Raw genomic sequence first — 26,402 nt, forward strand, 5'->3', positions numbered from 1 at the left:
CACATCCATGGAAGTATGCGAGCACCGATAAGTGTGCGCGCTCCTCTGGCAGTGCGCGCTCTGGCCTGCGGGAGGCGTCCCTGGCTCCTTCACTTCCACCACTTAGCGAATCTTAAAACACGCTCATCCCTTATTATTACAATTACATTCATCAGCAATAATAAAGCTGTTGGCGGCGGGTGAGTGTCGCTTTATGAGGGGGCAGTGTCGCCTCTGTGCAGACGCCACAAGCTAACCACCAGCACTGTTGAAGTGTGTGTGTGTGAGTGTGTGTGCGTGTGTGTGTGTGCACTGGTATGAGCTGAGTTTGACAGTTTTGCTCGTGCACTTTTTTTTTTTTTTGGGGTGGGGGGGCTGCATTCATTCTGCATTCGTCTGCTATGTTGTGTGTTTTTGTGTGAGTACATTTGGTCCTGCCTGCATGCAAAAACAGGCCACATCCTTGTCCTTTATTATTGTGATTACAGACATCATGACCTCTGTCGGAGACAAGCGATACAGCACAGCATGGTGGAAACCTGAAACTGTGACAGCGGTTTTGGAACGGGCAGTCAAGGTGGCAACCGTTGTGAGGAAGAGTGGCCTCGCAGTCTTTCTCATCAGTATTCATCCGAATGAATGTGTTCATCCATCAGGTGCTTGTTCCTTTACTGCAGTGTGGTCTGGCAGTGTTGTAAACAGCACAATTGGGAAAAAGTGCATTACAGCTTGCCTGTTAGCAGGAATGTCTAATTTATATACAGTATATATACATATATCCATCCAAAAGCGTGCATGCCTTATAATGTGCAAAAAGAGTATCATTTATATCAGTTTTGTTAATTAATGCACAATATTCCATATTCAAGTGACTTAATAATGGGGGGAGTTTTTAGTATTTAGAGGAGGAATGGCAGTGTTACTATCACATGACGTCCAATTGCACATATTCTCATCACAACATGTTATATAAGTGTATGTATTATGTACAGAAATCATCAGAAACACCATGTCAGGAAATGCACCTAACCCTAATCCTAACCCTAACCCTAACCCTAACCCTAACCCTGCAACAAAAATACCAAGTTAAATAAACCTAAAAATCTTTGAAAGCTCTGAAAATACAACACACTGCTGCACACTGTGTTACATCTAATATATTTTCAATACATGGACTGTGTGTCTGTAGGCACATGAAACAATCACACCAGTACATGACCATGATATGATAGTAAAACAGGCAGAGATTGACATTAAAGGAAATTAACTTGCTGTCCTTTTTTTTTTTCTATCTGACAGCAGTGTATATATACAAGAATAAATCACAATTTAATGTCTGAAGCTTGATCCATATTCAACACTTTGTGTGATGTTTAACTGGACAGTGTAGCCAATATCAGATAAGTCCATTGTTGTACAGAGTGAATACAAACACATCACAGAAACACATAAAGGATTAGTGTCAAATAGCTCTAAATGTCCACGGGTACGTATATCATTAAATATTTACTGCAGTCATAAAATTCTTCTTTGTTTTTGGCCTGAGGAAGTTTAACATGTTTTTGGAAACATGATGCATTTATTGTATCCCATGTTATTGTATCTGTCTGGATGCTATTGGTTACAGAGGATGGTTTGTATTTTTAAGTAAGATGTGGGTGGTTTCTCTGTTTCAGGCAGGACTAATCAATCCCAGAAGGGTAAATGAGTATTCTCAATATAGATTGGGTCAAGATATGGCTGACTGGGAGTACTGTTCGGCCCACACCAGGGGGCACTGTCTCCTCTACACACAGAGCATGGGCTAACCATCAGTACTGTACCTCTGTACCTGCACTGTGCATGGTCTGTGAGTTCTTTTTTATTTATTTATTTATTTATTTATTATTCACTTTTATGTGTGTGAGTGTATATAATGGTGAGTGTATATGTGTGTGCATGTAAATGTCTGCATCCACATATGCATATTGTCAGTGTGAAAGTGCACCCGTCTGCCTGTTAAAGTGTATAACTTTGTGTGTGCGCGCGTGTGTGTGTGTGTGTGTGTGTGTGTGTGTGTTTGTGATGAACTCTACAATAGTACATTCCAGGTCTCAGTTTCAAAAAAGCTGGAGCGCCTAAGATATTTTAGTCCCAGCCTGATGGAGATATAGAAGATGGGAGAGAGGAGATTGACAGACATAGAGAGAGGTAGGCAGAAAGACAGACGGATAAAGACAGTATAGAGAGTACAGAAGCGGTACAGCAGGCAGATGCAGAGAGACAGAAAAGCATCAGGTCAGACAGACAGGGAGGCAGAAAGGGGAAAAAGATGTAGTCAGACATAGATACACCCTTCTGTAGATTAATATGATTTAGTTGTAGAAGTGAGCCCTGTGTGGATAAATGATGATGAGTTATTCAACAAACGCACCTTGTGAAATGAAAAGACTAGTGAGTTAAGAAAAGTACAAAAAAAACAAAAAAAACAAAACAATTGATTTGGTTTTAATTTTTCTAGTTTGTAGGCTGTGACCACAAATACACCCTGAACTAACACACAATTAAAAGAAAATGTTAATTTGGCTCCAGCTTGTGTGTTAATTTCCTCAAATGAATTCACATTAAATATTTGTTTAAAAAAAAAAAAGACACTTTTTCAACTCTGTGATGTCATATTATAAATACACACGATTTCTCAGTAGATAAAAGTGGGTTTTTCTACTTCTGCTCACTGATGACAACTCCACAGCAGATGCAGTCGTTTCATGAAAAATGTCATCCTTCATGAATGAAGGAAACAGCTATTGATTTCTCATTTATTCTTTCCCAACAGAATTTACCACTGAATGATGTGGAACTGGCAGAGTTGCTTTTTTTTTTTTTTTTTTTTTTTATGGTTGCTAAGTGCTAACCCTTTTGGGCAGAGTAAATTGCCTAGAGTTGAACTGAATGGATATAGCTTTGATGTCATGCCCTTTGTTTATTACACATATGACTAAACAAATATTGATTTCTGATTTTCCATACGCTTTTGAACCTCTGCAGTGAAGCTGTTGTGGATCTTTTGCATTGAAATAACTTATTTGACTTTTTTTTGCAGTACAGTATTAGGTTCTTATGATCACTCTGTGGGTGCATTTGGGGGCAGTGTGGGGTGGCTCAGGGTAAATGGGTAAATGCATGTGTGTGTCTTTCTATCACTATGCATAGCTGTAGATACATGACTAACAGTGCAGTGCTGTAGCAGAGAAATGGACTAGTTATGTAGTCATATTGAGCTGGTCTGAAATCAATACGGTCTGGAATACAGCAGCATGATTAAAGCTTGAGCCTGGCTATTGTTCACAGTAACCACTGCCTCCACCTTGTTGTGACTTATTACAACAGGACATTGAGTTTGTCCGCCTTGAAAAGCACTTCTCGTCTTCCCTGTGTGTCCCCTTGTAGCTTTGGGATCATCCCAGTTGTTTCTCATCTTTGTTGGACAAAGTCCCAATTTTGCATGAGTGAAGAGCAGTGAATTATGCTCTAACCACATGACAATTTATTCTCCTGCAAGTTTGAAACACCCAAAGTGCTCAAAATGTTTTATCCTCTGTGGGCTTGTGCAGGAATGTTCAGTATGCCAAACTTGTGCAAAGTACAGCACGTGCGTGTTTGTGTGTGGGTTCGCGGAGGGAAGGAGGAACACTGTATTGCGATCACTTTCATTGTGCAACGTAGTTAGCTCGGCACACTCACACTGTCAGCCTCATGTGATCAAAACCACTCCTCAAAACTCATGAGATCAGTCGAACAAAAGAAACAGAAAAAAAAAAAGAAACAACAAAATGTTGCACTACATGTCTTTGCGTATCTGTCTAACAACATTGTCACATTTTGCTACATTTTGATACAAAGCACTACTACAATTCATCCCCTCCCCCCCTTAGGGTTTGTCACAGAAATGTTGTTGTTGTTGTTTTTTCTTTTTTTTTTTTTTTCTTTTTGAACAACAGGGGAGGGGTTAGTAGGGGAGGGGGGCCAACTAGGGGGGGCGAGGGGCTGGGTGGCAGACTGGCGACAGGCCGTCATCTCTCTCCCCGCCTGGCATCTGCCCACTGCTGCCAACCCTCTTCTAATCAGCAGCCGTCCATGTGCTTGGCAGCAGAGGGGGTTTCAAATCAGCCCCTCGCCCCGAGTTAAAAACCCTAAGCCCTATCACTTTGTAAACGGGTACCTTTAGGGCGACTGAAGCAGGGACACCTCTGATGTGCTGAAGTGGAGAACATCGGTTGCCACGTTGCCTCTGCATATGTTGTGCTGCTAGCACTGTTGTTGCTGTTCTTCTTGTTCTTGTTTATCATAGTTTTTTTTTTCAAACCAAAATCACAAGGCAGCTCTTTCTTTAGGTTTGATTTGTTTAACATGCTGCTAACTGACATGGATGTTGGGAAAACAGTTCTCGGGGAGGAAAGTGAAGCGGTGAACTGATGGGCTTGAAGTGTAATTCCTCTTGAAAAAAAAGCGGGCGAACAACTGCACTTGTAGTGAAACACAAGTCTTTATTTTGTTTCATTCTGACATGTTGTCTGAATCGGTAAGACAAGGAGAACGATGTGCCTGCTTCCTCATTCATGGTTGAGAAAAAAAAACAACCTCTCTCTCAATCGCTGTTTAACAAACTACAAACATCCAATTTTTTTTATGACAAATATTGTCTCACAGATTCCAAGTGTGACAATAAGCATTACATAGATATGTTGAAAGACGATGACACCAGGACTATTCGGTTTACAACTCTCAACTTAACAAATGTTCATTTGAGAACAAATCATGTGGTGTACAACCGTAACGCTACAGGGTGGAGAGTGGGGGATTTAGTTGGGATGGCTGTTGGCTTCAGAGGTTACAAGCACAAAGAATGGTCTATGTGGAAGGGGAAGAAGAAGAAGAAGAAAAAAAAAAAAAATCCACAAATTATAGGAATTATGTGCAGCATGGGTTTCAAACACACACACATCCAGACAGGCTGATTGATGAACCAAACGAGTCTCCGAAAATCAAAGAGGGGAAATAAAGGGAGACACAAAGGGGGAACAATTTGAAATGGACTAACCCTCTCCGGTGGCTCTCTAACCAAGGGTCGGGCAGATAGGGTTGCCTAGAAAGAGTCTGATGACAGCCAGTGTCACTGGGCTTTGTAATCATTGTGCTGGACCTGATAGGGTTACTAGCGGCTAATCCAGGCTGACCTTGGTTAGGTGCCCTGAATGAGGATGGCTTTGTACAGTTGGGACAAGCTAACAGTATGACGGTGATGCTGACATATAATGTCTGCGTGGGGACTTGCCACCACAGCTCTTTTGTTGTGCTATCGAGTTGCAAGTCCCAGCCACACACATACACACACACACACACGCACACACAAAAAATGTTTTTTCCCTTTCTCTCTGGGTGGAAGAAAGGTGGCATTTAAATTGTCACTGGGGAGGAGGTAAGGTTGTATCTGAAGGTTCAAGAGGTCAGCTCTTGTGTTGGATGGTGTTCGAATGACTTCAAAACAAATCCTATCGTGATGAAATTTCATGTTGTTGCCACGTAATGGCATCTCTGTGTGTGTGTGTGCCTTACCATGTAAGTGTGTGTGTCTGCACAAGATGTGATAGAAATGCCACCACACATCCACAGTATCTCTAAGACAGGGCCAAACTGATACAGCTGTATTTCTTTTCTCCCCCATTGAAAGCGCATGTATTTTCCCTAGAGGAGAAAAGGGAGAAAGATTGTTTGCTTGTTTTAACACTCAGCCTTGATGTGAGTGCTTAAAAATATAGAGAAGTAATAATGAAAAACCAATGGATTTTTATTTTAGAATTTCTGCTTATTTTGTTTAGAAGTACCAATATAGAGTATATCAATTAGTAATAGTAATTTTATATGGTCAAAAATGTGCATAAACGTTTAACATAATTAAATTATTAACATAAAAAATACATTTGTCCAATGTTTTGAATGGCCATATACCATCTAATACACACGATGAAACAAATAATGAATGAATGTTCTTGCAACACAGTGTATTACACTAGTATGAGAAGGAGAGACAGGGAGAAAGTTTAATTTAATGTTGGACATATATATGTATACATACACAGTCACCAGCATCCATCCAACACCCACATATACACATCATCTCAGCAACAAAAAAAAAAAACACACACACACACACACACACACACACACACACACACACACACACACACAGCTTCAGGCTCCAACTGGTGTGAAGGCAGTAGAGAGAAGGCATCCTTGCCTTTCTTTCTGCCAGGGAGAGCTGTAAACGGGAATGGGATTCCCATCCCCTGGAGCCTGCTACTAATCCACAACAGGCCCACTGCTGGATTACTGGGGACATCAGCTGACATGCCAGCTAGTGCACAAATAGGCACACACACACACACACACACACACACACACACACACACACACACACACACACACACATACAGAGGGGCACAAGCACATGTGCACACTCACCTATGCACACACATGAACTGACACACACATACATTATGTGCCAGCTACACAATATGTGCAATGTACACTCACATGCATGCACATCAGTGGTCAGGCGTATAAGCATAGAAGCGCGCACACACACACACACACACACACACACACACACACACAATCAAGACCTGGAATGCAGCTCATGGCTTTAATACATTGGCAGGACAATATAGAGATTGTCATATTTCTACATTCAGGAGTTGGCAGTAATGGGGAAGTCTCTCCTCTATTGTCCCTGCTAGTCCGGATGCTCATTGATGTATATGCTTGTGGAGTTCCTCACTGTACACATCTATCCTGCATTATGTATGATTATGTGCTGGGTGACTCTAGTGATTATGTTTTAACAAGAGCTGAATATTAAACTTGTGTTTCTGAACCTGCAATTCACCAGATGTCTTCTGTGTGTCCTGTCACCATGACTACAAAGTGAAATTTGAAATGTCCAAACAATTGCCTGTGGAAATCAACGTTAGGATAAGTTTGTTCACACACACACACACACACACACACACACACACACACACACACACACACACACACACACAATTTCATGTTGCTCTCAGTGCTTTGACAATCATACAGAGAGATAAACAGGATATAGACTGATTATCTTCTACCACAGTTGTACAAATAATGCATTTTACACAGTTATGGATATGTATTCCTTCTGAAATTGTTCAGTATTATTTGTACATTTCTACTCATTTATTGCCACTTTTTAAGCCGCAGAAATCGCATTTTTTCCAATGGTGCCAAAACAAAGCGTACAGCTACCTTAGCGCTGTATGTAAATGCGTCTGAGTTAATGTGGACTAATTTCTACCGTGGTGCATCACAGGCTGATGAGAAGAATCACGTTTACAAGCTACTGTAGCCTGTGTTATATGAAAAACAACAGCAGGAGACACAAGCAAACACTGACATTGTGGAAAAGGATAATGTGATTTTTGACAGCTCCTGTGTGTGATGTGAGCAAACAAAGCTACCACGAGCAAATACTGACACAGCAACAACCGAAAAAAAAAAAAACAGGCAATATACAGAGGGTACAAATGCACATATTATCCGTTGGTGTCATCATCCATGTTCAGCCTTTGTACTTCGCCTTTTTATATGATGTAAATGATGCCTTTTTCTCAACCTTTTAATCACATTAAATGTATTGATTTGTACTTCATCATGCTTTTGTAAAAGTTTCAAACAAATATTGTCTGGCAGATCTGTGGGAGATCAAATGCAGCACGAAGTCAAGATACACGATGAGCTGATTGTTAGAAAATATCAGCTCCTACACACAAATCAGCTGTGACGCATTTCAAATGCAGTCAGGTAAATCTCAGCCCATGATTAGGTCAAGCGTGGTGGCAGTATTTGTGGTAAACACTGTTCCGCTCTGGGGGCTAAACGTTTGTGTCAGTAAAGAATAATTACACCCTTCGACGTTGTATCTATCGTGTTAATCTCGGTCCGCAGCAGCCACTTTATTCTCTCGTTTGTTTAATAGCTCACTGGCAGCTTTATTGTTTCAAAGTGCTCGATAGCAAACCTGTAAATTCTCTGTTCAACATTTGCCCCCGTGGCGTTGTGGTTCACCGCCGCTGAATGTTGAAATAAAGCAAACAGTCATTGATCTGCAATCAAAGATCCAGGACAGGAGGTCATTTACATGTAGAGAAGGGAACCATTAGGAAGTGTGCTGCAAGGCATGTGTGCTGTTAAATTCATTTAGCAGTGGTTCGCTGACACTATTGACTTACCTACACTAGGTATGTGTTTGAAAGAAATCACTAGGCTCCTCTGAAATATTGTGTGTAGCAGTTGTAGATGCTGTCTGTCACTAATTAGAAATGGATGTGCATGTGTGCTGTACACAACAAAGCCAAGTTAATTATCTGGGGACTGAGGACAGGCTTTATACTGTGGGCCTTGATATGAGGCAGAGGAATCAGATAGGAGGCAAATGGCTCTTAAAAATTAGGCACAACCACTTATTGGCAGTTGGTCAAGTTCACAACTGTCCCAGGAGTCCTGAGTGCTTATGCAATGTGTTGCAGCTTCTGTTAAAATTTGATGATTAAATGGGCAAATACTTCCTAGATTTGTAGACTGAGAGTGGTGCCTGTTCATTTTATTTATTCATAGTGTGAATATGAATAATTTACCGGTCAGCAGTTTTTGTCAGAGGAGAATCATTATTGTGTGTGGCAGACTAAAGGTTTGTGATTTTTTTACACTTGGCACTTTTCCACTGTATTGACAGCCGCCAGCTTCTGTCAGGGTCATATCTCTCCGCTTGCTTCGAAAAGCAGTCACTCACTTCTGAAGGTGGTTTAACAGGTTATCATAATACATATACGTATATTTTATGAATGACAAAAAAGTGAGTTAGTATGAATGAATAAATAAATACACACATACATGCAAATTAAAATTCATTCTACCAATGAAAAATGCTTTTTCTGTATTTTTACATTTATTTATTTATTTGTATTTCTGCATATATTTATAAATTCATTCATTCTGAATTTCTCGATTTAATTATGTATCTATTTTTTGTACATCTACATTTCTACAGTTATTTATTTGTTTCTGTGTCCGTATGTAAATGAGGTAGGCGGTCCTAGCTCAGACTAAAGCCAGATTGGGTGGGACCATAGACAGCAGCATTCAAACACAATCAAGCTGGTTGCTATATTGATGATAATAATAGTAATAATTAATAATAATATGAATTCATATTTGGTTCAACCTTTTATCTGTTTCTATCTCTCCTCCGCTCATATACAGTACTTTAACACAGCCGAATTCCCAATAAATCTGTTCTCATTTACTTGTTTGTTCTGTTTCTGTTGACAGAAAATGGGACGAGTATGAAATAGTGACTGAAATGCAGCCCATTAAGACGAGCCATTTCCAAGCTGCTGCTCTGCACTGCTAAAATCCTGATTTTATAACATCATTTATAACATTGTCTGGCAAAACACATCAGTTAAAGACAACAGCTGTGCTTTGATATCGGCTATATTCATTTGTAAAATGAAAATTAGAAGCTCATTCACGTCTGTGTCAGATGCCATGTGGACTGAATGTGCTTCTCTGCCTCTCTGCCACTCACTCAGTACAGTAGAGGCAGACTGCCTCTCACGGGGCAGTACTGGCGACTGTCCGGAAAATAGCTAAGATTTGTCCAAATATTTGCAAGATTTCTGGCTAGGTTCTTAAAAAAACAAAAAAAAACAAAACAAAACATTGCTAAAGAGGTCTGGAAAGTTCCTTTGTCAAGGCAGTAGTAGTAGAACCATCCCATCAATCACACCACTATAACCAATCTAGACTGAGTCTTAGACTTAGACTGATTTAGGACCGCCTACCTAATTAACAGGACACAGAAATAAAGAAATGTAGAAACACATACATACATAAATGAATACATAAATAAATGTAGAAATGCAAAAAGAAAAAAAGATGAAAATAGAGAAATAGCATTTGTTCATTAACATGTAATGTATTTATTTAGCATTTGTTTATGTATTTAATTATTTATTTCTGCATTTATTCATTTATACCTGTCCTTCATAATATTTAAATATACAGTATATACATAAAAATAATGTCCATTGTTTAATATCTTGTTTTCTAACAGTTTCAAACATGTTGGCTGTTGACAGGTGTTTCTGTTATTTAGCCTACCCTCATTGATATGAATGGGGTGTACAAAATAATAGAAACACTTGCCAATATAATAAGGCACCATGACAAACTATATAAAGGAACTAAAAAACATTTCCAAGAAACACAAATCAGTATCTCACCTCATATGACCTGACACTCGTGTTAATCCTAACCAACCTACTGCTCCCTTGTTACATGTGACATTTGTGAAAACAGCCAGTGAAACAGTTTCCTTTTCCCTCTTTTCCACAGTACTACAAGTGCCCACTCTCCTACACCAAGTCAAGGTCAATTGAGTTCTCCAGTCTGTTATCAGTGTGGTTTTTGATGGAAGAGTGCAGATAACAGAGTAGTCAAAAAAGATGGAAGGAAACAGGAGATGGAGATCAAGAACTGCTGGTTCTGAAATAATTATTGCAGCTCCTCCTCATAGCAACAGATTTATTTCTAACCTTTAACATACCATATAGCTTTCGACACACTCAGCTGCACTCAAAGTGGTTAGCAGCAGGATGGATTTAATGGACTATTGGTTTGGAAATAGCTGGAAGTGTTTTTGCAGAAAAGTAAATATGGATTTGAAATATGTGCTGTCCTTTCCAGGTTTGATTTTGCTTAGAGGATTGTGTCTTATTGACAAAAAAAAAGTATGGCTAAAACAATGACAAATTGTTGGGTTTAAAGTCAAAACAGTATATGTCTTGAAAACACAGAGCTACTCTAGCCTCAGAAACTCATCATAAGTTTTGACATTGGCTACCACTGAAAGAATTCCTGATAGCATGTCTTCCAGATGTAACTGCTTGTTGCCAGCTTCACAGAGGAGAAATCATTGGTGCCAAACTGGCAGACATTACTTGTTGCAAAGGCCTTGACTAGACTGAATAAGGGGGTGTGGGATGTCGGTCGTCTTGTGTCTGAGCCACAACCCCATATGTTTGATCATCTCTGTTGTTTTCTCCAATAGATTTTTTTTATTAGACATTTTTTTTAATTCAATCTTTGAATAAGGGTCATTGGATATACCACTGAATCTAATGTTACCATATCAATTAGCAAAGCATTACAACGCAGCCTTGATTTTGATGGCTTAAGCTAAGAAATATTTTTGGTGTTACTCTGATCTTCAGTTTGTGCATCTTACAAGAAAAAAAACAAAACAAAAAATAGTAAAATAGATGTTGCCTGCTTGTTTACAGCCACCACACTACACACAAACACACACAAACACACACTGTAATCAGGACCTGCCTCAGTCAATGGGACCATCACTAAAAAGTACCGACAACACTTTGACGCACCTCGATCTAACCAGGCCTTTTTCCCATCAAGGCACGATTATGTGACTAGCCCCGAGTTACAAGCAATAAAAGAAATGTCTCTCTTTTTTATTACATCTCCCAATCGTGAACAATGGAACGTTTGCCTCTGAGCCATTTATTCAGCTCTGATGTATGATTAGCACGGGGCAAATCAATACCATGTTGGATGATCCTAACGGAAAAGTACTGTGATTTCCCCTCCGTCACAGGGCCAAAGCGCTGATATTTGTCTGTCAGCAGTGACATGCTATCTCTGGCAGGGGCACTGGGGCCAAAACACAGGTATTGATCCTGTCAACATTGATGACCCTAATGGTATGGAGGATGAGAGAAACCGCCTGCTGCTGGAAATGTAATGCACTGCATGGAACAGCCTCGCGGACCATTCGAGGGAACACGATGTTTATCTGTTTTTATGGTGAATTACAAAGAAGGTCCACAGTGAACACAAGTGAATACGCTAACAAGGATAAACTTGAATGATCATTCCTTGAGCATAACCTCGTTTTCAGCGTTGGCAAAACTGCTCTTGCTCTTGTTATGACAGTTTGTTGGCTCATACATGAGAACACTTGATTTTTGTTTAGATGTCCTCAACAGATTTATTCTAAATTCAAGTTTTGTGTAGTTTGTTTTTTTTTTCCTTTTTTTTCCATGGTAGAGTGTCTGCTTTCATCCTGTGCTGTACCTATAGGGAACATGACGGTACATGAATATATCTCTATGTTTATGTTTGTCTACTGAGACCAGGGTGCACGGGTACAGCTATATATGCTCTGCTTCAAGATGAGGGATGTAGTTGTGTGACTTTAATGTGATTTACATGCATTTTTGCACTACAGAAAACAGTCACATACAAACTGAGACTCCACTTGCTCCCTTGTTTAGTGAAGGTCAGGCCATTATAAAACATGGTTGTCACAATCTGACTTGGCTCGGAATAAACTGACATAAACTGGCAGCTAAACATACTGTGCTGTGCTCGATTCCTGTGTTGTTATACCAGGTGCTGTTGGATTCTCCAGAGGGAGATGTATAGGAAGCATTAGACATATTCTTAGGGGTGTTAGCAGACTCTTGGATTTGTTGTATGTTTGTATACATATTGATTTTCAGCAGCTTTAATTTGTGAGGAAGAAAGACTTTAAACAGATGTGAAAACAAGCAACCTTTATCAAAAAGCTGGCAGCTGCACTCCAGAGTCATGTTGTACCCCAACCCCATACCCACACTCCACACACATCTCCCATCTTATATTTATAATTGAATAGCATGGCAGAAAAAAAAAAAAAGTCTGGTTAAGCAGTAAATCCAATACTTTGGCATAACTTGGGAGAAAAATATGAAAAATGGGGTGTAATGAATACGAAATGCCTTCAGGAACCAGTGCCTTTCATCTAAAGAATCAAAACCCAACATAGAAGTGTCTGATTACTTAAAACTGGCTTGTTGACCATTAACTTTACAGCATATGTGTGTGTGTGTGTGTGTGTGTGTGTGTGTGTGTGTGTTTGTGTGTGTGTGGAGGGGAGGCTGGGATGGTGACTGCCAAGCACATACAGCACAGGTCTATTGTTGTGCATATGCAGTACGTGTGTGTACGTGCATCTGTGTGTGTGTGTGTGTGTGTGTGTGTGTGTGTGTGCGTGTGTGTGTGTGTATGCGCACCCCTGTGTGAATGTGTGTGTATAGTCAGTGCCCCTGGCAAAGTCTCTTCAGATCTTTTCTTGTTTATGTGTTTCCCTTCCTAGACGGAGGCCCCGGGAATATGCTGGGGGCTATACAGACACAGAAGAGTAGGAGGAACACTTTATTTATTTATTGTCAAGAATTATCACTCAGCATTAATATCAATATACAGCCAAAGGATGGTATGGTTGGTGTTCTAATAGCATGGGAAATGATTGGCGAATGAGGCGTTTGATCCGTGATACACAGACTTTATGGCCAAAATATCTCTATTGAGTCTGCATACAGACGGAGGGGGGAACAGCTGGCCCTCTGGTGTGGTCACAACCAACCTGGAGCTGAACATGCTCAAAACTGTGGCGATGATAGTGCACTCCAGGAGGAACCGTCTCCCCCACTGTACTTGAGAACACTGTGTCAGCTGTGGAATCCTTCAGGTTTCTGGAATCCACCATCTCCCAGGCCCTGAAATAAGTATCCAACGACAACTCGGTCATCGAAGAGGCCCAGAAGAGCCGGTACTTCCTGTGCCAGCTGAGGACGTGCAAACTGCCTCGAGAGCTTCTGATCCAGTTCTACACTGCAATCATCCAGTCTGTGCACATCCATTACTGTCTGATTTGGCTCATCCACTAAACAAACAAGTAAAGACTAGAATGGACAGTCAGTCATCAGTCATGTAATATCAGAAAAAATCCTTGTACGATAACCATGTAATCCTGAAACATTCACCTACCGAAAATATTATATATATATTTGTTTTGAAATCATAGTGCAATATGTATCACTTGTTAAATATAAATACAAGATGGCTGTATATACCCTACATAGACGTGTATATACATAACCACCTACTGTATGTATATAAAGTAGCTTATTACACTACCCACCCTCTTAGGCCCACAATAAGACTTCTTTCATACCATTGTGTTTTTCCTAATAAAGTTGTCATTTGTTTGGGTTGTTCTAGAGGTGATTTGAAGTTTCTATCTTTATTTGTTCACGAGTTATGCTCATTCTTTGGAGCAGTGTGGGTGTTTTTTGTCTGCTCCTTGAAGAATCAGCTGAAACCCTCTGCCGCGCTAAATATCTGACTGGTCACATTCTTCTGTCTGGTTTCTGTCACTACAATAAACTCAGAACAACTTCTCCTCACTCTGAGCTCAGAATAAAACAGTACTGCTCCCATTTAGTTTGGGTGTACAGCCGAGGCAGGCCAAGCCTCTGAATCAGACACTCTGAAGTGTCTGAAGAAGTCACTAGCAAAGAATGCGGATGAGAATCGATCAATAAACAAACAGAGAGAAAACAGCAATGCACCAGACGAACGGTAAGAATAAATATTTCCTAACTTTTAGGTTTTAGTGTATCGATTGTTAGAAAGCCCCAATTCTCTAGTTTAAGGAGAAAAACTGCCATGATGCTCTAAAGACAATTTGGAAGCATATACGCTCCAACGGGCCTAAGGGGGTTCACTTCACTACTGCTTGCACTCTCCCGCACTTTGCACCAAGTTTCCTACTGGTTGACTTGTATATAGAAATTGTACGCTGTGTTTGTCCACTGATGTTGCTTTTTTTGCCTACTGAATCGTAATACTTAGTCTAAATGCTTATATGTTAATTTATCTTCGCTCAGCTTGGTTGTCCTTGTTTTTGCTGTATGTCCATGTGTATCTTCCTGGACATTCGTATCATTAGTGTGTGTGTAAGTAGGAGCCACTGGAGTCAAATCGGAGTCAAATTCCTTGAATGCACAAACGTAGTTGGCCAATAAAGCTGATTCTGAAATAATGCATAGCAGTGTGCAACTTACACTGAATGGATTTAAATGGAACAATTGAAGGGTTTAAGGTTAAATTTAGATGATAACTCAAGTATTAAGGATTGTGTTTTTAAAGTCTGTAAAAAAAAAAAGTAAAATAAAGTCTTGCTTTGGTGGATTCCAACATGGCAAGTTTCCTGCTAAATAATCTTAAAAAGACATCATCAAACATCAACTGAGACCTCAACAACAAAAAGATGAGTCTTATTTAATGTGCCAGTCATCATTTCAGTCAGTTCCCCCTCCCTAAGTCAAAATGTGCAAGGCCTGTGCCAGTACATTTTTCAACTTCATTACCATAGCTGACTACCCTGGACAATACAAAATTATATTATCATACCATAGTCACACCTGTTATTCCAGCTCCTCAAGTTTTCAAGGAAAAGCCATCATTGAGGTTAAGCTACAGTACACAACACAGAGCACAATGCCATCAGATAACTTGTCAGTCACGGACAGCTGAAAAAGGCACATACACACAAACGCACACACTAAGATGTGCCAACACATACTCTGAGTGCTTCTGGATAGAAACAGAGAGTGACAGTGATAGAATTTACTGTGATGGTATCAGCAAAGCAGCCATCACAGCTTTGGCAGATTGGAAGGCCATCAGGACCCATCTCCCTGGCTCTGATCAGTGTTCGCATCCTGACATCAGCCCGCGATGTTAACTCCAGGCCCTGAAAGGGGGCTATGAACCATGATCAGCGATATCAAGCCACCAGAAATAGAAATCCATTTTCCTGCCTCGAGGAAAAGGGGGCAGGGGGAGGGTGGGGTGAAATATCAGTGGCCTCCTGGTCTGGTCTGGTCGGGTCTTAGTTGGGTGTCTGTCTCTCTCCCTCTGCTTCACCACGCAGGGCCCTTCAGCTGTTTTTCCCTCTCCTCTTGTTCTGAAGGTTAAAGGATTAGGAGCTGTGTTTTCAGACCGGATTGCTGTCCTGGCATGGATTTAGATTTTGGCCACACACACTAGAAACTAGAGCCCCGACACACGCGCAGGTGCACATATGTACATGCAAACACACACACACACGCACGCACGCACACACACACACGCACACAGACCACCAGCACCACCGCTGAGCAGGAGGTTGTGGGGATTAGCAGGAAATACCACAAGATGGTGGCCAAAGCATTTTTTCTTTCTTTATGGAGCTAAATAACAAAATGAGAAGAAACCAGAGGTGCTTGTACGAAGTTGTTTTTCACCCCCCCCCCCCCCTTTCCTCACCCTCCACTCTCCAGTCTTCCATCCTCCTTCCTTCCTCTGGTCCCGTCTAAACATGCTGACCAAGTGCCTTGTGGCATTTCCAAAAGCAAAAAGCCATTAAATATAAACACAGTGTGTCTGTTTCTTTTTCCCTGATCTTTCTGCTTTCATTTGATTCTTTTCTGTTTTGCTTAGAGACGTATTGAGATGCCTGTATAGCCAAGCAAGGTTGTGATGAATTATTGATCCATGACAGCTTCATCAAAGCGCCTTGTTGTACACGTCCTTGGCATTTCTTAACAGTGAATTTACAGAGAACCGACACTAATGCTCTCATGTCGTCCAAAGTTGTTTACAAATTGGGGCAAGTCAGTGGACCTTTTGCTTTAAAAAAAAACAAAAAAAAAACAACGTCCAGGTACTGACAGAACTGCCCCTGAAAGCATCAGCGGGTGCAGAGAAAGTGTGTCTGTGCGTATGACTGTGTGTGTGTGTTTGGGTTTGCATGAGGGAACATACACCAGACTTTAAAAAATGTATGAAGAACACAGCCTTTTTCTTTCTCGACACAGAGAAAGAGAGCAAACGGTTCCCAGAATGCCAGGGGAAAACACAGTTCAAATAGTGTGAGGTCGAAGGGAGCAGATCAGAGAGAAAGCTGTTTGCAGTTCAGGCCTACAAGGCAATTCTTCCCCCGACTCCCAGGTGAGAGAGCTCAAAGAGAAATAAACCTGAGGTACCAATTTGCCGAGTTTTGTTCAATAGATGGGAGAGTGCCTGGAGATTTTCCCCCGAGTGCGCAGGAGCCACGGCCAGTAAACAAAATTACTTAAGGATGGTTACATATTCTCTCTCTGTCTTCCTTCATGCTTGAAGGAGACAAGCTCTTTGTCTTTGCTCGGCCCAGCTTGTGTTTCATGTGAGTGCAGGTAGATAGAGCACAGGTGACATGTACTCTATCGTCTCTATCCTGACAACTTCTGGGCTGTTTTCCTTGTCTTTTTTACAATTTTTTTTTTTTTTTACTTACATGGAGTCTAGACTCAAAAGCTGAATGGAAAACTTTATCAAAGCAGATTTAACTTTGGGGAGGTGGGGGCTCTAAAACTGGGATTTCTTTACAGTACATTTTGAATTCTCTACCACTTCGCAGGTAGCATTCCTTATCAACTATGAGGTTTTATGTAGCCGTGTGTTGATTTTCATAATGTGATGCTGATTTATGTACAGACAATTGTGAATAACTTTTCACACACCGTATCGTCTCTTCGGTACACATAAACGCAGACAGGAGCTCTGCAGGTTTGAATAATTGCAGCAATGAATATTCCACAGCAAAGATAACACACAGTGTTATTTCAAACCCCACAGACACAGAAGTTTCATCATAACGCTCATGATAAAACTGACTGTGACATACATCGCAGGACACCCCTCGCCCATTTTACAATATGCCCTTCCCATGCTAAACAGTGAAATGAATTCCCACACATCACCATCGCCAAACCTAGGAGCCCCCTCTATTCGCATCGGCCCCTTGGAACAATCCATTAATTCACCCAGATCACAATCTGCACAGATTCAATTATTCCTGAAACCATAACCATAATACAGAGCAATGACAGGGCTATATATTCAAACCAATATTTATTTGTAATAATGCCAGCACTCCCTCTGTCAAAGCCCCTGCAGACAGGTGGAAAAGGCACCGAGCGGAAACAGGACATAGTCTATTGAAGGGCCCTGCTGATTTATTAATGCTCACCCATTTAAAAATCATTTCATTCCTCCACGCCTTCAGTCCGCATAACCCTATATGTGCGCATGTTTGTATCCATGAATCATTGTTATTGAAACACAAAGTATTTTTCCTATGTTAACATTTCTCTTTTTGGTATGCGGAGGCTGTATCATTTCAGCACACTCAAACTTAAAGTTCCCACAGGGCTCAGGACATGAGGTTTATATCGCCAATGTTTAAATATTTTGATGAAGCCTTCTGCACATTGGTGATGCTTGAGAGGCCAGTTCAGAGTTGGGCATATTTTTTTATGATTGACTGCGAAGAGGAAAAAAAAAAAAAGAAAAAAAAAGAAAAAGAAAAAAAGATAAATGGTTGTGAATTAGAGAGAAAGTGAGTGAATGCCTCAGAGAGTCGTGAATGTAGAATTCAGATGTATGGTAACAGATGGCAAACCACGCCGAAATCAAAAATAGTTTTCATTTTTCTTTGATTTTGCAGTGGTAATATTAGATGCAAATGGAACCCATACTACAGAATGGATGGTCTCAGAAACAAAGACAAACACTGCTTGAAGTTTGCTTTTCCTGGCGCCACTTTTTGTGAAAATGAGTATTGCAGATTGCCTCACCTGTTTGTGTTCAGCACATTCGTTTTCTGGGAGCTGGAAACTACAGAGGAGCAGACTCCAAACAGTCATCTGTCAAATGCAGAAAAAAGGTCTGGAAAAAAGCCATCATTGTTTACACTTGACCAACATTACCAAAGCCACACGAAGGGCAAACAAAGAAAAAAAAGAAAAAAAAAAAAATCATGTGTACACTCTCACACACACACACACACATACATGTGCACTCACAAAGCGATATCACTCCTATATAACTCCTCTCCAATCCGAGTTGTTTGATCCTAATTGCTATATGTCTCAAAAGCCAGGTCCTGGTACCGCGTAGCTGTTTTTCGGAGTGAGAGAAATTAATTCTCATTGTGTGGCTGTTGTAATGTCACAGATGAGGACCGCCCTGACCTGAGCTTGAACTCATCAGTTGAAATGAAGTTGTTCACTCAGCTGTAGAAGACAAACCATAGTTGCTGCGGATTAATCAACCCCATCAGGGCGCGTGGAGTAGAGGGCCCCTGCTGGAAATGGCTTCCACTCACTTCCACTTTGACCCCAGGAAATGTTGGATTAGAGGGAGTGTGCATGAGTAAAGAGCAGGACCCTTGACGTATGTATGATATACTAAATTATATAGAGACTTAAATGAGATGTCTCACCTAACGTGCGGTTGTGGATTGGTGTGCCTGTGTGCGAGTGTGCTTGATGAAGTGCAGTTCCTGTTTCCCTTCATTTTTTTATTTATTTTTTGTTATTCTGTCGTTGTGTGTGTATATATGGGGGCATTTTTTACAATGCAATTACGGCACCAGGCATGGTATGATTTCCGTATGATTTTCTATTCAGTGCCATATGCAGCACAGCTGTCGTAGAGTGCAACCATGCAAAGACACTGTAACATTTTCTACGGTCGGTGCTGCTTTCCAGATGTCCTTGAAAACACACTTCAGAGATGAAAAAAAAAAAAAAAAAGAAGAAGAGAAGAGAAGAAAAGGGAGAAAAGACAAGTTGGTTTTGGAAGGAGTTGTCATTTCTGCTGAAGCTGGAGTTGGAGTAGTCTGTCTGGCTATTTATCAGTCAACAGGAAGCATCTCTGCTGAATTTGACTGCTTATAGGAAAGCCAAATGGTTGTATTGTAGACACAGATATCAAGACAGAATTGTAAACATTTGGAAACCACTCAAGGGGGAGTTTTTTGACAAGAGACAAACAATGCTTGTGCATCATCAAAAGTATAAACTGTGATGTTTCGGAATCTCAGATGACACAATTCTGAATTTTCATGAGGATGTTTTCTACACTCATTACTTTGTAAACCAGAAAGAGAAAGAAAAAAAAAAGTGGTTGTAAAAAATCTACCAAGTCCATCAAAGCTTGCAAAACAGATGTCCTTTGCTTAACTTGTGTTTTCCACTACTTTTCATACACTGTAAACTAAACTCCAGTCCAATGTCGTTGGCAGTATGTGTAGGTAAGTCAGTGTAGCTATCATAGGCTGTGATGGGGCTTCACAGGCTAGATACTAAAAGCCATACATTATGTAGCTGTCAAGGGATGGTGATTTGTCAGAGTCTTTAGAATTTCCTGGGTATTGAAACTAGAAGCTTTCTGCTTTTGTATGAAACTTTGATAGGCGGAAGAGAATGGAATATGATCCCATTATTTTCTGGCTTTGCACAAGCCTGACCATATGATTTACTCACCGCCTTCTGAACACAGAGAGAGGAAGCGCAAGGGGAAAGAAAGGAAATGAGAGAGGGAGACAGAGAGAGGGAGAGAGAGAGAGAGAGAGAGAGAGAGCCTGCTTGAGTCATTGCATTTGCATGCATTAGAGTTTGCAAGACTAATGTTTTGGAAAACAAGAATAGGGAAAAGTAGAATGCTGCAAATGGCTCTGCGTGACTGGATTTTGGTTGAAAAGGATATGTACGCTTCTGAGGAAAGGTTCCCAGTGATATATCCAACTGGAAATTTTTAATCTCACAGCTGAAAACTTTAAACACAAAAGCCGCTCCTCAGGTTCACTCACTCTGCCTGTATTCACAATTGCCACAGTTTACAGTTTAAAAAACCGATTACTCCTCCCAGCTAGACAACTTAGACCGGTGTTTAGGTAAACTTAGACAACATGCAGCGATTAAAATGTTTGGCTCTTAACCAAATTAATCATCTATCAAAAAAAAAATGTCAGTTTTATTTCCTGAGCTACACAGGTTAATTAGTTTTCAATGGATTTTTTTACTTTGTTACCACAAGCTGCTGTAATACAGTATTTTTTCCCTATCGCATGAAACAATGAGGAAACATTGGCGAAGGATAAGTGCAGTTGAATTGTTCCAAAGCTGCTGGGCGATGTTACAATACAGGGAGCACTTCACGTCTCCATCCAGCACCAAATCTCTTCCAGTGTTTGTCATACACACCATTGTTGAAGTACTTACAAAGATTGAAGATTATCTTCCCCTCGCTGGGCAACGCATGTTTGCAGCACAGTCTCACATGTATAATTCATCACGAAAATAAATTGTCAAGACTTTAAAAGAACACAATGCATTTTGTACTGGGCAACACTTTGCTTTTTACTCTCCAAATTATTTATTGTTTCCTCTAGTCCCTCAGGCCCTGGCCTGACCTTAAGCAACTTCTAATTGGCTCTGCTGCCACACTGCTGTGTGTGTGTTTACCCGCCCCAGCACACTCTAACAGAAGTGGTGCAGCTTTGCCTGTAAATGTTGGAGTATAATACAACAATCCCCCCCAAAAAATATTATTTTTTCCTCTATTATTAACTGAAATATTGCTGCTTAATGTTCAAAAGTCACATACATTTTGCACGTGGTTTATGTATTTTTCAAGTGTTTTCAGGAAATGCGTGAATATCAAATCATGATATCATATTAACACTAGAAATGTAAACTTCCTGGTAAATATAACTGACACAAAAATCAACAGTGTGCTGGCGAATGGAGGGATATGTTCTATTTCTCATTTTTAAATAGTTTGTAATAAATCTGACTGAACAAGTTGATTGTACATTTAACATGAAATGAATCAACTATGTTAAATATCAAGTCACTGAAGATTTTAAGCAAAAAAGGCCAAAAATGGCGCAAAGTGAATTCTAATTTGAGCACTTGCTTGTTTAGTAACTTGTCTTCTATGAGAATAAGCCGATAATATTTGGGTTATTGACATTTGTACAAATCAAATTGGACCATGGCAATTTATAATGGACATTATACACTATTTTCTGGCACAGCCCCAACAGGTAACTGATTAATTCGGAAAATAATCATCAGATTAATGGATGGAAATATGAAAATACTGAATATATTTGTTAGTTGCATCCTAGATTGTTTTGTTCATGTTCATCTGAAGCAGGCAGGGAGGCAAATACACTGCTTTTAATGGAGATAAAGTTGTTGTCGTATGCACATGGTTACATTTGTCAAAAATGCTGTCTTTCATGTGCACTATTTTGTTTTTTGTTTAAATGAACATACATTCTGTATATGAACATGACATATAGAAGCAAAAACATCCTACTAACCAATGTGGTTATAGAACATGTTGAGCGTTGTTGTAGGGATAGAGGGATCATTCCACATTCAGAGTACAAAAGAAAAAAAAAACGGAAATGTTTCAGAAAACTTTATAGGCTAATAGAATTATCTGTGCTATTCTCCATCTATTGTTTGATGCGAGAACTCATCAGTCATGCTGCCTTTATACTATTACACACACACACAAGAAGGGGGAGATAGGAGGGCTGTTGATGCAGCACCTCACACAGTGTAATTACATAAACAATGGTATGTGATATGTTATTAGGAGTGGAGAGGGGAGTTTGGGGAGGCAGGGGGTGGGAGGGTGAGTTGGGGGGGGGGTTGACTCCTCTGAGGTCTTTGTAATTCCCTATTTGATAGTAAGGCTTACAGCAATTAAGATGTTTAATTTAAGGATTTAAGCACTAAGAATTCAGACAAGGAGAAAAAAATAATAATCATTGGGTGGTGGCTGAAGTTTGGGGTGGATCTGACTACATTTGAATGTTGATAATTCTCTTTCTCCCCCTTCATCTCCCTCTCTCATTCTGTTCTTACCCCCCCTCCCTCCCTCCACCCCCACGTACCCCCTCACCACACCCCCCCAATCATCGTCTCTTTCTCTCTCTCTCTCTCTCCCCCCCCAGTCCCTCTTGAAGTCTCCAAGGGACTGAGAGGATGTGAGGAGAGTTGATCGTTGCATTGCACTGATAAGCAAAAATGTTTCCAGAGCGTAAAAGAACTCCGTGGTGTGTGAGAGGGATAAACTATAATCTGCAACCACACACTGAACTTGACTGCTAATATTTGCATTGGAAATCAGACGGAAGTTATGCTAAGCTTTCCCCCATTATAGCTCGGCGTGCGTGTGAAAGGTCTTCCCCTCCTTCATTTGAATATGGCCTCTCATGCATTAGAAAAATACACTTTTGGATGAGTGGAGGATGGGATGACAATTTATGAGGATGCATTTTTGAAATGATCTGTTAGCGAGGTGGATCCCCCACCACCACCAGCCCCAACCCCCCACCCCCCCCACCCCCATCCCTCGCTCACTCTTGCCTTTGCTCACTCTAGCTTCACATAATGTATATAAACCTATTTAAAAAGCTGTGTGAAATATTTTATTGGGATTAATGTGACTGAATATTTTTATTTCTTCTTCAAAAATAAAGATCTTCTTACCCATTCTCACCTGGTATACTCTTAATATATTACAATTTATATAAATTTGTATATGTTCTTGATTTTAAAATCCCAGTTCTTCCATGAAGAAAGGTTTTTAAAATTTGTCGTATATACAAGTGAGCTGAAATGAGCTGACAGATCAGATCACTGCATCTTAGAAACCCACCACCCTGATGGGAATTCAGAGCCCCTTTTGTTGCTTTTATTCTCTTAAATTACTGTTTTATATATTCTCTTTCATTTCCCTCTTAACTTTCACATTTCCCTGTACTGCTTTTTTTTCTCATTATTATTATTAATCCACTAACTTTTTTTTTTTTTTTTTTTCTCCCAAGACCCACCACAGGAAATGTGTTCATTTGATCAACCCAGTGTTGTGCAGGATTGATAAGATTAGCAATCAAAAGCATTAGTGATTCAAAGCGTTACAATTAATGTTCTCATTATTAAAAATCAGTGAATTAAAGGGGGTGTTTCTAGAGGGGAAATCACACTGCCGCCGTCATGCATATCTGTTAACATGAAGAACCACACAGCAGAGGGTGAAGCTGAAGGGAAATACTTGTGGAAAACCCTGTGATATGTTGACTATTTTGTCTGTGATGTAAACCATCTTCCTCTTTTAAGTTAGTCATCGCCAGAACCATTCCCCATTTCTCCCAGTCAGCTGCCTTGATTTAGGTGTAAGGGACACTTCCACCTGCATTTAACAACTGTTTATAACAGGACTGCAAACTGTCATTGTGGGTTTTGTCATTGTGTTAGACTCAGTGTCTTTGGACCACACAGGCAGCTTCCTACTGTATATGCTATAGTAATTTTCTCACTGACTTGCCTTATAATCATTGTTTTCAGTCATCTGCCCACAGGATGTCTATAACGACTTGATGTACATTGAATGTAATTATACACTTTGGCCACCTTTCATGCTTGAACTGTAGAGCAACACCTTTATCAGAAGCATTGCTGTATTTGAGCTCACTTCAGTCAGACTCATAGATGGGGAACACTGCAGTGCAGTATAATACAGTATACTAATACAGTACATTAACTTTTTTTGTAATCAATCTGGGAAAATTCAGTTTAAGAGACATCACCCTTTCTGGATTTCTTTTCCTTTCTTCTTGAATAAATGTTTAAGAAGACCAATGAAATGGTAGCACTGCTCCCATGCCTCCATATTTTCAATGTGCTCTCTGTGGTTAAACACTAGGGCATCACATGGTTATATGCAGTTGAGTTGACAGGCATTTAGCGCATTTCCACATGACTAGACATTAAGAGGAATACCGTCTGAACAGCCTCTGCATGGAGCTGGGCTTTGAAAAGTGATTTAAAAAATATTTTTATAATGTAATGTCATTTAGAATCACATTGGGGAAAAAAAAAAAAAAAAACGTGTGAAATTGTGCAGATAATCAGCTAAATCTCTCAACATGAAAAGATAATTGCTCCAGAAATTAGCTGTACCTGAGGTCCATTTGTTTGGTCATGGCTAGTTTCATATATGGCAATGATCGGATATTAGCACTAATTAGAGCCGGGTCAGAGTTCTTGAAGGTCGGACATTAATGTGTAGGATCATTGAAATGCTAATTATAAACAGATTAGAAAGTTACGGTGCTTTATGGGGGGCTATTTGGTAATTTAAGCATTGGTTTTTGTGTAGTAAAGGATTATCCACGAGCAGAGGAAATTAGGCTTTACTTATTTTGTTCTGTGCCATTTTTAATTGATTTTTTTCTTTCTTTTTTTAATTTTATGCATTTATTCTTATTTTGAGGCTGTATTTTCAGGCACAAATGTGGCACATGAAAAAAAAAATTATACTGTGGCAGGTAAACAGCCCCTTTGGTTTAAACATATAATTTTTCAATTCCATAATAATGTACAGGTTACTTCAGGATTCAATGGCAAGTAACTTCTGTACAAACAAACAAACAAACAAACAAACAAACAAACAAACACAAATCTGTATTGTCTCGACCCTTATCTCCCTCTTGAAATGCCTCTCTGACCTGATTTTGGATGTCAGTGGTGTTGTTTCTTGTAATAGCAACACTGGTATTACTCAACTGTCACCTTGGCGGAAACCAACAGTTGCCCCTCCGACTCAGTTCTCTCTCTCTCACCTGGCCTCTCCCTCAGCTCTCGAGCTCTCCTTATCAGTAAAGGAACTTCCCATTTAGGGCTAACTGAAAACCGTTTGTTCACTGCTTCTACCAAAGCCTTGCTTTTACAGCTGAGGAAACCACTCAGAGGAAACCTCTGTCTGTGTTCCTTTGTCTGCACACATAGACACTCCCACAGCCACACACACGTACAATCGAAAGACACATACAGTATAGAGCTGGCTGCTTTTCAATCCTCTGAGGTCAGTCGTCTAAGGAGCCTCTGACCTCAATTTGAAGAGCATGCTCATCAAACACGGACTGGGTGATCAACAACTTAGTTGACCTTTTATTTAATTTAATCTCTATTGCCTTGTAGTTCGTTTAGACTGTCTGTGTTACAGCACGTACGATACTGGATACCACAATGCCAAAATGGAAAAAAAAAAAAAAGATTATCCATCTTAGACAAAAGCAAATTTGTCTTGAGCAACAAAACTGATCTTAGTAGACATGAGTTTGCCTTGCACTTGATAAACTTGGAAATCCATTGAAATTTTCACCTGTGTCTGCTTTGCCCCTGCACAAATACAGAGCTCATAGTTCAATGTCAAAATGTAATAGGACAAAAATTCACATTATTGCTCAAACAATGTCATTCTCAGTGCATGAAAACCAAAGACAGCGCCTTTTTTAAAAATACTTATTACTGCATGTAATAGCACTCCCCATGTCCTGCAGAGAAACCTTATAAAATTGAGTTCCTCCTTTAAATGCTCTTCCTTGTTGGCATTAATACCAACACAGATACTTACTCTCCCTTGCACAACTTGACAAGTGAAAGGCAAAAGTAACCGGACAAAATTCAAAATGTCAAGGAAAGGCTTTACAACACACAGTGAACCCAATGTCAGGTCATTGCCCTCCCATTCTTCTCCTTGCCAGCCAAGTGATTTCT

Source organism: Seriola aureovittata, chromosome 7, assembly GCF_021018895.1.
Source record: "Seriola aureovittata isolate HTS-2021-v1 ecotype China chromosome 7, ASM2101889v1, whole genome shotgun sequence".
Classification (NCBI taxonomy): Eukaryota; Metazoa; Chordata; class Actinopteri; order Carangiformes; family Carangidae; genus Seriola; species Seriola aureovittata.